General features: G+C 40.6%; 1 protein-coding gene across 1 annotated transcript in view; it reads right to left on the reverse strand.

Annotated features, from left to right (window-relative positions):
- Positions 1-12529, reverse strand: part of LOC126260225 (glutamate receptor 1-like) — a 1552181-nt gene extending 1539652 nt beyond the window's left edge. Inside the window, exon 1 of the mRNA XM_049957528.1 lies at positions 12479-12529. The gene's annotated coding sequence lies outside the window, so the exon portion shown is untranslated. The remainder of the gene's footprint in view (positions 1-12478) is intronic.
- Positions 12530-14283: the final 1754 nt, after the last annotated feature.

Below are 14283 nucleotides of genomic sequence, written 5' to 3' on the forward strand. Positions count from 1 at the left end.
TAGAAAAAGTAATGTACAGTCGGCTTTATAACCATCTTATCTCAAATAACATACTGTCAAAGTCACAGTTTGGATTTCTAAGAGGTTCTGATATTAAGAAGGCTATCTACACTTACAGTGAAAATGTGCTTAATTCATTAGACAAAAAATTGCAGCCAACTGGTATATTCTGTGATCTGTCAAAGGCATTTGACTGTATAAATCTCAATATCTTTTTAAGTAAATTAGAATATTATAGGGTAACAGGAAATGCCACAAAATCGCTCAAATCTTATATCTCTGGCAGGAAACAAAGGGTGTTATTAGGAAAGAGACCTGTATCAAGCTATCAGGCATCATCCAACTGGGAACTGATTACATGTGGGGTCCCACAAGGTTCCATTTTAGGGCCCTTACTTTTTCTTGTGTATATCAATGACCTTTCGTCAGTAACATTACCAGATGCCAAGTTCGTTTTGTTTGCCGATGATACATACATTGCAATAAATAGCAAATAAAGTGTAGTCCTAGAAAGATCAGCTAATAAAATATTTGTGAACATTAATCACAGGTTCCTAGCCAATTCTTTGTCACTAAACTTTGAAAAAACGCACTACATGCAGTTCAGAACTTGTAAGGGGTGTCCCGCGAGTATATGTCTAACATAAGATGACAAGAAGATAGAAGAAGTGGACAGTGTTAAATTCTTGGGATTACAGCTTGATAATAAATTCAACTGGGAGGAGCACACCACAGAACTGCTGAAGCGTCTTAACAAATCTCTGTTTGCAATGCGAATTTTGTCAGATGTAGGGGATATAAAAATGAAAAAGCTGGCATACTATGCTTACTTTCATTCCATAATGCCATATGGGATTATTTTATGGGGTAATTCATCAAGCCAAGCTAAAGTTTTCTGGGTACAAAAACGTGCAGTAAGAGTTATATGTGGTGTGAACTCAAGAACATCCTGCAGAAGCCTGTTTAGGGAACTAGGGATACAAACTACTGCTTCCCAATATATTTATTCCTTAATGAAATTTGTCATTAAAAATAGATCACTGTTTCAAACCAACAGCTCGATTCATGGAATCAATACTAGAAATAAGAATAATCTTCACAAGGATTTAAAGTCACTTAATCTAACACAAGATGACAAGATGACTTTTTTTGTACACAAAAAGGTGTGCATTATTCAGGAAAACGCATTCTCAATAACTTGCCAGCAGCCATAAAAAGCTTAACAGCCAATGAAATTCACTTTAAGAGAAGCCTATATATATATATATATATATATATATATATATATATATATATATATATATATATATATAACTTCTGCACAATTTCAGTGCAGTAATGTGTTCATTGTAAATATGTGCGTGTGTGTGTGTGTGTGTGTGTCTGTCTGTAAGTAGAATCTAACTTCTGCACCGTTTCAGTGCCGTAATGTGTTCGTTGTAAATAAGTATTATAGTAGTTGTATTACATGTTTATTACCTTATAAATAAATAAATAAATTTTTGTATTTTAAATTCAGTGCATTAGTATTTGTAAAATGACTCTTTCATACAGTGTTCATTAAAAATGACGATCATTGCACTTGGGACCTGTGGAATGGTATATTAGCTTATTTGTTTTAGTTGCAATATTTGTCATGTATTGTTGTTTTTCTGACATGTTCCACATCCTCGAGGACCTCCTCACTACGGATCAATTGGAATGAAAGTAAATCTAATCTAATCTGATCTAATTATGTTAAAGAGCAGGGGGCCTTGGCGGAGCGTCGTGGACCTGGAGTGAGGCCTAGCAGGAGTGGTGACGGTGGAGGAGCCAGTTTCTGTCGCTTTATGGTACGCAGGAATAGCCTGTGGCTGGCGGAACTGGCTGTTGTCTGGGTATAATTCTCTGCAGTATAAAGTCAGTATGAGCCGCTCTACTGGCTTCTATCTTTACTGGTGATTTACTCTATTAGAACTTTACTGATTTGAAAGTTGTTCCTCGGTTCGACCCTTTAGTACACTACTAGCAGCGCACTGTGTTGTCCTACACCATATCGAAGAAGTTTTTATTTGATCTGGACTGGTTGTGTCCAAATTTGTACTCCCCTCCAGCACACCAAGTTCTACGGAACTTCCGGTTTGTTAATTGTTGATAATCATAGTCCCGAAACTTCTGCCTCTGTATTAAGAGGAATCTGTAAGTTAAAGTGCTCGTCCTATGAGAGTAGCTCAGTGTAATATTAGTATTGTGAATTCTCCTTAAGTCTGAAAGATTTTTACTGCTCTTTAAATATGGTTCAGTGTAACTTTATTATTTTTCAAACTGTGTACATTTATTTAAAGGTTTTTTTGCCTGCTGAGAACACAATTAAGCTCTGGAGAAGACCTTTTGATTCATTTTCAAAAAGCATCTCAGGATAAATTTTTCGTATTTTAATCTACCCATTAATAGTGGCTTCGAGTAATTAAAATTAAAATTTGGTAAAATTTCTTATCCATCTTTTAATGAGGCCTCAGTTTGAATTGTACTCTTTCGTAAGCGTCGTTTTAAACTAAACTCAATATTTTACTTGTGCTCTTTTGTGTTAAACCTTAGCCTTGATCATTTGTTCATAAGCAAATTATGATGTATTAATTGCCTATCGGCGTTTTTAGATCACTTCAACTTATTTGTATAATATAGATGAAGTTATTCAACGCGTTGCCTGCCACCTAGGTCAGTTAAGAGGAACAACAAGCGGTCACTATGCTTTACGCTGATGTTTACCATGTGCGAAAATTTGTTTATGTCTAAATACTAAGGCTATGAAATTCGTGTGCATGTTTATTTTCAGATATCTGAAACTGCTCTTTTATTGCACTGGGGAACTTCCAGTATTTTTGATTTCTGGTCGTATTTTTTTAGTTAAAGTTTCTCTGAACATTTGTAATGAGTCTGTTTTAAACGTTGGATTTTTGGTCCAGTCTGTGAAATAGTATTTGTTAAAATTGTTTCCAGCTCATTTTGCTTGAAGTAGAGCTTGTTTAAACATTAGCTCTGATTCCCAGCTGCACTATTCAGAATGCTGAGCCTGCCTCTAAATCATACTTTGCTTCGTTGTTTCAAGTTAAATCTTCGCATTAATCAAACTCTTTCCAAATAATTGTTCTCAATCTCGGTTGTACTACTCATACAAGTGATCTTGTCTGTAAAACCATAAGTTGCCTTATTTTTATATGCATGCTACCAGCGACTTGGGTTTGGTCCATCCACTCCAGCAGACCGTGTCTAGCCTATCCTGCCATATCACGGGGTACCCTCCAGCATTACACAGTTAGGGTATATGTTAGGAGGAGACGAAGATTTAGGAGAGCAGTGGACTATGAGCCGATAGATTTATTCACCCTCTGCCCTGTCTCGACTCCATCGTCAACAACACAGACACAACACTAGGCTGATCAATGAAAGCTTACTTTAACGCAGCTGCCACCTTGGGCACGCAATTCACCTAACGAGGACAACACTGCGAATACCATAACCCAACGTCGCCCAGTGGAAGTCAGGTCAAAAGAACCGAATGTGTGTCTCGGATTATCCGTAGATACTCAGTTTCCAAGGTAATGTATGTGTCCTTAACCGAGTAAACATTTCAACCGGAGCGATGGCGAGATGGCAAATGTCACGGATAAACACTTTTGCGCTCCGTGTTCGAAACCTCATTATTATTCTTATTTTGTTTTTCATGTATCTATCCATATCCGCAGAATATTACTAGATGAAAATTTTCCGGTGTATGGTGAAACTAAGTTGTTGTTATTCGGCTATTAACTCTATGTCTGCTGAAAGAACTAAAAGAATAAGAAAATTATTTGGAATTGTTTTCCGTGATATTCATGCAGCGTGTCTTGCTTCATGAGCAACTATAAGCCCCAGTTTTCGTTAAAGAGATCCGTTGTATGCGGTTTGGCTCAAAATTATTGGCAACGCGAGGAATCTTCAAATGGTTCAGATGGCTCTGAGCACTATGGGACTTAACTTCTAAGGTCTTCAGCCTCCTAGAATTTAGAGCTACTTAAACCTAACTAACCTAAGGACATCATGCACACCCATGCCCAAGGCAGGATTCGAACCTGCGACCGTAGCGGTCGCGCGGTTCCGAACTGTAGCGCCTAGAACCGCTCGGCCACCCCGGCCGACCGTGGAATCTTCAGCTATGTTAACGACATTTCTTTCCCGAGTAAGATTCATTCTTTGGCGAACTTGCCTTCGTGTGATGCTTCTGGTATCCGAAATTTCTGTTTCCAATATTTCTACGATCTATATCATCTAAGGCCTTGCATCACATCCTCCTGAATAAAAACATAAAAATAAAATATAAGAATTAATATAAGAGTTAATATAAGAATTGATATTTCTATGATCTGTATCATCTGAGGCATTCCATCACATCCTCCAGAATAAAAACATAAGAATAAAATATAAGAATTAATATAAGAGTTAATATAAGAATTGATATACGAATGAAATATAACGATATGAGAATTTAAAATGATTGTAACCCCTTCAGGTACTAAACAGACACAAATACGAGGGCTATTCCGAAAGTAAGGTCCGATCGGTCACGAAATGGAAACGACTATGAAAATCCGATAAAGCTTTGCACAGATGTGTTGGGTAGTGTCTCTAGTATAACCCCAGTTAGCATCACGTCGCTCTTCTCATTTCTGAGCTCGCAGTGAGTGCGTAAAGATGTCTAGAAAATACTGTCTGCCGCCAAGTACGGGGGCCTGGTGAGAAATTTCCCCTGAAGCTATGCAGCTAACATTACATAACTGTCGTGCTCTTTTGTCTTCAAGACAATTCTCAGCCGCATTCTGCAGGGGCAATGAAGATGCTCCTGCATCGTTTTCAAATAGAAATGTGAGATTACAAACAATACAGCCCGTAATTGTCTCCCTCTGAGTTTCAGCTCAGGTCACATGAAACGCTGGTTATGAAGACAACATTTCGGCACAAGACAACGAGCCGTAGGCCAGCGTAGAGAATTGGCGGAGAGCACTGGCGGCTGCCTTCTATAGCGAGGGTATGGGAAAGTTGGTACAACGCTACGATACACGTCTAAGTCGGGTCGGCGACTATGGAGATAAGTAGCTGCAAGGTGTATCTAACTGTTGCAAATAAAACATTTTTGATTTTTACCGTGGTTTCCATTTCGCGACCTATCGGACCTTACTTTCGGAATAGCCCTCGTAGTACGACTATGATACTTATTAAGAAACCCAGTTTTAATACAGTTAATGTAATCCACTTAGCATCCCCTAACCTGATAAGAAACATTTGTGTAGTAACTTTCTACGTACGTATGTAGACAAATGAAAAAAATTATATAATAAAAAAAAACAATAATCGGGTTTCGTACACGGGGCGCAAAAGCGAGAGGCTACGACGCTAGACACTCTGCCACCATTTCTGCTACGACTATCGTATGTTAAAAGACACCTAAATTACGTCCAAAACTTTGACTGTCGTTGTCTGAGGAAGGTCGAGTTTCTACCGATGAGTCGAGACACGGGTTCGCTTCTTTTGATTCTTCTTCAGCCGGCCGAAGTGGCCGTGCGGTTAAAGGCGCTGCAGTCTGGAACCGCAAGACCGCTACGGTCGCAGGTTCGAATCCTGCCTCGGGCATGGATGTTTGTGATGTCCTTAGGTTAGTTAGGTTTAACTAGTTCTAAGTTCTAGGGGACTAATGACCTCAGCAGTTGAGTCCCATAGTGCTCAGAGCCATTTTTTGATTCTTCTTCCACTGAGCAAAGTCTCGTTAAAATCAGATTATGGAACCTGCCGTGTTCTTCTCGTAAGTAGGATGAAGTCGCGACTCGCTGATGGTATGTGTCATTTACTACTTACTGACGTTGCAAAGTGGGAAAGACGCAACCTAGTCTATTTCTTTTTATGCGGCTACAAGGTCTTTAGCTGAATGTATTTTGTGAACGGAAAACAGTTGATGAATAGTGATTTCGGGTAATACGTGCAGCTTAACATTTATTAAGAGAAAATAGCAAGGTGCAGCAGTTATCTCATTTCAGAGCAATTTAATTTAAATCTGAAGGTAACCGTTCAGTCGCATTCATTATTCAATTTCGTCTCCATTTTGTAACACATTTGCTATCAGCCAGAATAACGTTTCAGTCTGCAGCTGAGTGCACACGGTTGTGAAGATACTTGAAATATCAAATTTCTATGTCGTACCGGGAGTCAACATCGGATTCTTATTTTTCTTGGAGAGAAAATGTTTAGCAAGCTAGCCATCTCTCCTGGAGATAAAAACGAAAAATTTAAGCTGTGAGGGAAGTTGTGGGACTCGTCTGGATAGCTCAGAGGGAAAGAAAAATGTGCAAATATGTGCTTGTTCATATCACAGATTCACATAAAAGTCACTTAGTTTTGTACAACTATTACTATACGGAAAGATGACTGTGGTTTGTTATTTGTACATTCTCTAAAAAAATTGCCACAAATGAGAATCATTTCATAGCAGAACAAAAGCTGTTGGTGGAATACGCGCAAAAATATCAAACTTTTCCACGAGATGTCAGACTGCCAGACTCATGTGAAATTCGACACTGCTGTACTGCAACACGGACCTAAATGTTACTGTCAAACTAAGATGGTGGTAGTGATGATGATAATGATGATTATGGTGAGGATGATGATAATTATAGGTTTAGAGTGACTAAACTTCTGTGGTCATCGGTCTCTTTTCACCCCCTGAACCGAATCTATCTGCGGCTACAGTAAACACGACGCGCAAGTGTGCGAACGTCTTCTAAATATTTTGTGTCTTGTATCTGAGGACGACGCGTGAATTAACATTGTATTTATCTAGTGGGATGTAGGAAACCTAAAAACCACACCCATACTGGCTGGATCACCAACCCAAATAACAAAAAATGTTTCAAATGGCTCTGAGCACTATGGGACTCAACTGCTGAGGTCATTAGTCCCCTAGAACTTAGAACTAGTTAAACCTAACTAACCTAAGGACATCACAAACATCCATGCCCGAGGCAGGATTCGAACCTGCGACCGTAGCGGTCTTGCGGTTCCAGACTGCAGCGCCTTTAACCGCACGGCCACTTCGGCCGGCAACCCAAATAACCAGATGTCGCTTTGCACCTAACTGATGTTGATATTCACGTAAAAGCTGTCATTATGATTGTCGACAGAACAACCTAAGTCGACTAGACACCATCACTGCTAACAGTCGTTAGCTGTCCGAAAACGGCGCTCTTGAATTGAATGAAAAATAACCCAAAAAAGGGATTCCGTGACACTCGTTGCTACTAAATGTGTTGCCACAGTCACAAGTTTCGAACTGCACTCTAGTGCTTTTCGTAGTGGCAAAGTTTGTTATGACGATGTTTCTGATGACACCAGACGATTATACTTCTTCAAAATTGAACCCTCATAGAGATTGTAATTATTTAATTCTGACATAATTAAGTATTGCTTTTAAGCTGTAAGAAATTATGGGTACCACAGCACAATACAGAGGAAATGTAATCACGGAAGCTGATAGTTGGTTTACTAAATGGGTGATTTTATTGATGACCTAACAATATCAAACGCGCCATATGTATCACCAGGGTGCCTACACTCACCGCTCGCAGGGGGCACGATACTCGTCGATTGCCGGCCTGCCTATTCCGATAATCGCTGTCGTGAATACCTGACAGAGCTGATGGAATTAAAATCAGTCAACATCAAAATATATAATATCTCAGCTGACGTACCTAACAAGGAGTTAAGAGAAGACCTAAATGTGAAATCATTCAAAACTCAATGAATAATCCACTTCCACTACCACAAGTACAGATATGATGCTGAGGATGTTTGCCGAAACTGCTACATTGTGGCCCTATTGGGAAAGACATTGCCAAAGTGGGGTGGTGAATTGGGGAAAAAGCTTATAATCTAAAACAGCAGGAGGAAAGCTAGCATTCAGCTGTTTCTTCAGATACGTGCTTGTTTCTAAAAGTAACGATAACAACATCCTCAAAAATTTAGGATCAATCGTGTTACTCCTAGGATGTGAACTGTGGCTACATCTACGTTTGTGAAATAAATAAGACCTAAGGTCCTCGTTTTGGTGAATGTGCGGAGTCCGAATTTATGTACCTACTCTTTATCTACTTCATAAAACTTCTCAAAAGTAAGGTCTCTTTATCTTTTCCATTGTAACTACACAATAATATCACTACTAACGCCTTGTAACCCGGTGTTAGCTTGAGGAGCGTTCGCGGCTATCACATAGCGTCCATGAAGACAGTGTTTCAAAATATTGTTGTAGACCTACACAATAAAGTGGCTGCATCGCTGTAAAATTGCTTTTGGCAGTTTTATAAAAAATGATTTGCTGTGAGATTTTTTGTGAAGTTCACAGACTCTTACACAAAATCACTAGATCCGCTTAAGAATAGTTTGGAGCGGTCTCTGTCATGTACTTGTGGATACCTTGTATAAATGAATTAACGCGTGAGTTTTGTTGTCGAAATGAAAATATGAAGCAGCCGTTCATAGAATGTTTAAACATCACGCGTGAGTCTTTTATTCCTTCTGATAATTCAGAGCAAAAGTAAAGCAGATGTTTCCGTTTTCTGTGAGATTTGTTTGACAGATGAAGAATTGTTCTCAGATATGTTCAGTGAATCACAAATGGAGGCTATACAACTTTGTTTCCCTTGCAGCGCATGGAGTTCACTCTTTAAATTGTGAGGGGCCCTATTCAATGGAAACAACAAAGTATGTCAGTTCTTGGAAATAACAATGCCAATCAAAAATATAGTAAAAATATAAAATTTTTGAGGCTTTCGATGGCTACAAGTGGACGTTATTAATTGTCCAGAAGTCGTTCATCAGTTCTTGTGAAGTTTCTCCATCCGGCATGAATTTGCTGTCCGCAGCTCGTGGTCGTACGGTACCGTTCTCGCTACCTGCACCCGGGTTCCCGGGTTCGATTCCCGGCGGGGTCAGGGATTTTCTCTGTTTCGTGATGACTGGGTGTTGTGTGATGTCCTTAGGTTATTTAGGTTTAAGTAGTTCTAAGTTCTAGGGGACTGATGACCATAGATGTTAAGTCCCATAGTGCTCAGAGCCATGAATTTGCACACAAAGAAAATCAATCCTATGATTGATATGATGTGCTTGGGCGTTTGTGAGTAGAGGCTTAAATTTTAAGAATTTAAATGTGGTCTTCCCCTCTTTGCACAGCGATAGAAAGGTGAGATAGGGCAACAAATGGGCTTTCTTTTACGTAATTGGTCAAAGCAATTGATTCTTTCCAGGCCACTTGTTCGCGTATACAAAATTAATGCAATTTTGAAACGTTTAACTGCTGAAAATAAACTAGTATCGAAAGCTCTTTACCTTAATACCTGTGGACCATGTGGAACCTAAAGACCACTGCCAAAGTAGTTACAGAACTACGCTAATGAATGAAAAATATGGTGAGAAAGGGAAAATACCAAAATTATTTTTCTGGCGGCAATATTAAGTTACGACAGTATTCACTTGTGCTCTGAAAAAAAAATGTAGTATCAAAAGTAATGAATATCGGTGAAGAACAAACAATGAAAATGGGATACGTTACAGAATTCCATTTCTTTATTCCGCCGTCGATGCCAACTTTTTCTGAATTTCATGTGGACGAAGAGTTTCATATTTCACTGAAGTTCCAAAATAATCGGGGAGCAAAATTTTTGTTTTAGGTATCACGAATAGTTGCTCAACAGACTGATATCATGGGTATCGTGGCAATATGCTTAGGTCAATATTGGAACACATTCAGAAAAAGTCAAAATCCTATCCTCAGTAATCACTGTTCTACATACCGCTTATCAACAAGTCCGCAGATCAACGTAGTAGCTACATCGTTCCAATTTTTATGTTTCGCTGGAAAAGCAAACGTGTAGAATGAATTGCCTGACTGACCTATGAAACTTTTTAACTGCATTGCATGCGAAACATAGCGACATGTGATATTAGTAGTGATCGTACTTGAGTTTTCTACATCGCTACGGATATTCGCGTTTGTCGATATCCATTTCATACCGGTACTGCAGCGACCATACGGCCGGTATTATTGGAAATTCAGAACTCGACCCACGTACGTCGCCCACACTGGAATGTGCCGTCACCGTTCACGCAAATTTATTGACACGTGCAACACTTTGTCGGACATATGCGTTTCCATTGCAACGCCGCACTGTAACACGTTGCGACAATTTAAAAAATATGAGTGAAAAAAGAATTCAGTTCGATGTGACGGAAATTAAAATACTAAAAGTGTCCCATCGTTCCGTGAAAGTTACAGAACATAGTTATTATATGATAGGAATAAAGTCAGTCAGCTCTCATTTATTCCGTGCTGTTGTGATATCGAAATCCTTTCACATTGGAGAAACTGCAATGGCATCGCGTTTACTCCAAAATCCAGCAATCTGTGGCTCTGCAGGATGGCTGTCAACATAAACACGTGGCGCTTTTCATCTAGACAAGAATAGTTTTAAATCTTCGTACTGAGATCGAAGATGAAATCAGTAATCGCGTTACTGTTACAGGTAATTTTGTCTTAAATTGAGCGCCTTATAGACAACATTGCTCTATGTATAGTCCGTTAAGCAAAATCACGATCTGGTTAATCAGCAGAAAAATGTATTTGGAAGGAAGCTCAAACATATACATACATACATCATATATGAACAAATGAAAAATACAGAACAATTAATAACACGTCCAGTCTCTCGCAGCGTCGATAATTGCTTGGCATCTTCGAGGCATGATTGAAACCAAGTTTTCCGCGTATTCACGTGAAGAAGATCTTCAGACGCGTCGAATTTTCGTTGACGGCTGTTTCAAAGGGAATTTTACTTGCACTTGACGGAATGTTAAGAATGGTTCATAATCATTATTTCCACTTTTGGAGTCACTTTACTGACTGAGCCTCATTCTTCTAAGTCATCACCTTTTTAACCCACTTTTGCACAAATAACGTTGATTTCCCCCTATATTTAGACTCCGCGGCAAGACCCATTTTAGAATATTTGGGTCACTACAGAGAAATGTAGCCTCGGAACGCAACGCGTAAGCTCCGCTTATGTCTCTTATTGTGTATCTCAGTCAAGAATTCAAAGTAAACTAATGTTTTATGGACATCGCGTGAAGGATAAAGTGTCCCTCTATTTGGCTGAGAAAGAAAAAAGACGATGTCACTTACCGTGTGTAATGCTGACCAAGCTCTTAGTTAACACAATGTTTTCGCGAAAACGCGTGTACATGTGTTGTATCGCATATGTCAACAAAATATGATAATGAAACTGCTGTCCCTTACAGGTTTATTGTGAAATATTGGTGTCATTCTACAGCGAAAGGACTTCCGTATATTTCAGTTTTAAATAAAAAAACATTTATGACTGCAAATATTTTATTTCGGGATTCCTTTGTGTATTACTTCGCCTCTGTGCGTCACTGACAAATGCATAATACGCCTCCAAGCGTCATCCTACTAACTGTTTATGTTTCAGAAACCGTACGTTAACTTTGCTGTATTGAAGTTTATTTACTACGACCGGTTTCAGTTTCCAACCATCATCTAAGGAAAAACAATACACAATACAACTTTTACATTTCATATATCATGCTACAGAGGAATGCCATAGTACAGGAGTATTATGATACACATCAATACTCATCGGACTATTATTGTCTCACCCTACTTAAATATGTTACAGGACGTATTACGATACACATCAGTAGTTATCAGCGAAATTGTGACTCATTCAACTCAGATATCTAAGAAAAATGAGTCACAATGTTTCACCGATAAGCACTTGTGTGTAGTGTAATATGCCGTGTAGTACAGCATTGGCCTGTAGCGTGATATATAAAATGTAAAAGTTGGTATGTTTTTTGGATTTCTATGGATGATAGTTGGAAAGTGAACAAATATGTAAAATTCTTTACAGCGCAGTTAACATGCATTTTCTAAAACATATTTACGCTGTGGACTGTCGTCTAAAAAATGTTTGTTTATTTTTCATTTTTTGTAACTGTTCCGTGTAGAAATAGTAAAATACCGGTCCCTAGTTATAAGATTAATGGAAGGTTACATTTGTGGGTTTTCAATCAACAGCGGAGCCAAATTTGCATTTTTAAATATTCAGAATGCACACTCTGGCTAACACTGATGTTGGAAACCTGGTGGGTATCTATATTTTAAAGCACAGTGTTCTGAAAATGCATTCTGTAATTTCATCCTAAGAAATTGTTTATCTCAGAGGAATACTAACAGCTGCTCCGCAGTGTCCGTCCTCAACATGTCACGGTACATTTACCGACATATCACGTGCGGAAGTCAACGTATAGTGCTGACACGCGCTCCAGTACGTTGACGTAATAGCGACGCCGACGGCCGCAGAAAAATACCAGCGGCGAGATTCTACTCTTGCGGAGCACTTACCGATGGGGATCTTGTCGATCTTGTCGGGCAGGGCGGGCGTCGGCGCGGCCAACAGAGCGACGAGCAGCGGCAGCGGCAGACGCAGCAGCGGCGGCGGCGGCGGCGACCGGCGCAGCGGGCGTCGCAGCATGGCGGCGGCGGCGGCGCGGCGTCGCCAGGCGCGCTGGCCACACTGCCGCCGCGGCCGCCTCCGCCGGCGCGCTCAGCCTCCGCCGCGACGCAGACGCGCCCCTCCACCCGGCGTGACGTCACGGATGCTGCGCCGGCCCGGACGGGGGTCACCGCCGCGCACCACCGCGCACCGCTCACAGGCGCTCCCGAGATCGCGTTAGCAATCCGGCAGCCTCTGCCTTCCCGACCTTCAGAGTCAGCGTCCTTACGATGCCGCCTCTCACAGCATCACCCGAGATCATCTCGTCCGAGACAGACAAGTGACCTGAGATCCTCTCGTCCGAGACGGGCAACAAGTAAACCTGCTGGACACGTACTCACAACAAGTCGACCACCGTATTTCTTTTATTTACACGATTATGTGTTTATTTATTTTCTTATTTACTCGTGGCTATCAGGCATGATCCGCTCATCCAGTCTCTAGAAGAGGATGTGTTACAAATTGAAAGGCATTCCAATCACATATTACATACATACATACCTATACCCAAGTCTTGCTAAGAACACTTCTATTGGTTGTATACATGCATTGGCTGTGCATGTAACAATTACTCCATGATAGGTTGAGCAGCGAAATACAGGGTGTTACAAAAAGGTACGGACAAACTTCCAGGAAACATTCCTCACACACAAATAAAGAAAAGATGTTATGTGGACATGTGTCCGGAAACGCTTAATTTCCATGTTAGAGCTCATTTTACTTTCGTCAGTATGTACTGTACTTCCTCGATTCACCGCCAGTTGGCCCAATTGAAGGAAGGTAATGACTTCGGTGCTTGTGTTGACATGCGACTCATTGCTCTACAGTACTAGCATCAAGCACATCAGTACGTAGAATCAACAGGTTAGTGTTCATCACGAACGTGGTTTTGCAGTCAGTGCAATGTTTACAAATGCGGAGTTGGCAGATGACCATTTTATGTATGGATTATCACGGGGAAATAGCCGTGGCGCGGTACGTTTGTATCGAGACAGATTTCCGGAACGATGGTGTCCCGACAGGAAGACGTTCGAAGCAATTGATCGCCGTCTTAGGGAGCACGGAACATTCCATCCTATGACTCGTGACTGGGGAAGACCTAGAACGACGAGGACACCTGCAATGGACGAGGCAATTCTTCGTGCAGTTGACGATAACCCTAATGTCAGCGTCAGAGAATTTTCTGCTGTACAAGGTAACGTTGACCACGTCACTGTATGGAGAGTGCTACGGGAGAACCAGTTGTTTCCGTACCATGTACAGCGTGTGCAGGCACTATCAGCAGCTGATTGGCCTCCACGGGTACACTTCTGCGAATGGTTCATCCAACAATGTGTCAATCCTCATTTCAGTGCAAATGTTCTCTTCACGGATGAGGCTTCATTCCAACGTGATCAAATTGTAAATTTTCACAATCAACATGTGTGGGCTGACGAGAATCCGCACGCAATTGTGCAATCACGTCATCAACACAGATTTTCTGTGAACGTTTGGGCAGGCAATGTTGATGATGTCTTGATTGGTCCCCATGTTCTTCCACCTACGCTCAATGGAGCACGTTATTATGATTTCATACGGAATACTCTACCTGCGCTGCTAGAACATGTGCCTTTACAAGTACGACACAACATGTGGTTCATGCACGATGGAGCTC

The sequence above is a fragment of the Schistocerca nitens genome, chromosome 5 (assembly GCF_023898315.1).
Source record: "Schistocerca nitens isolate TAMUIC-IGC-003100 chromosome 5, iqSchNite1.1, whole genome shotgun sequence".
Classification (NCBI taxonomy): domain Eukaryota; kingdom Metazoa; phylum Arthropoda; class Insecta; order Orthoptera; family Acrididae; genus Schistocerca; species Schistocerca nitens.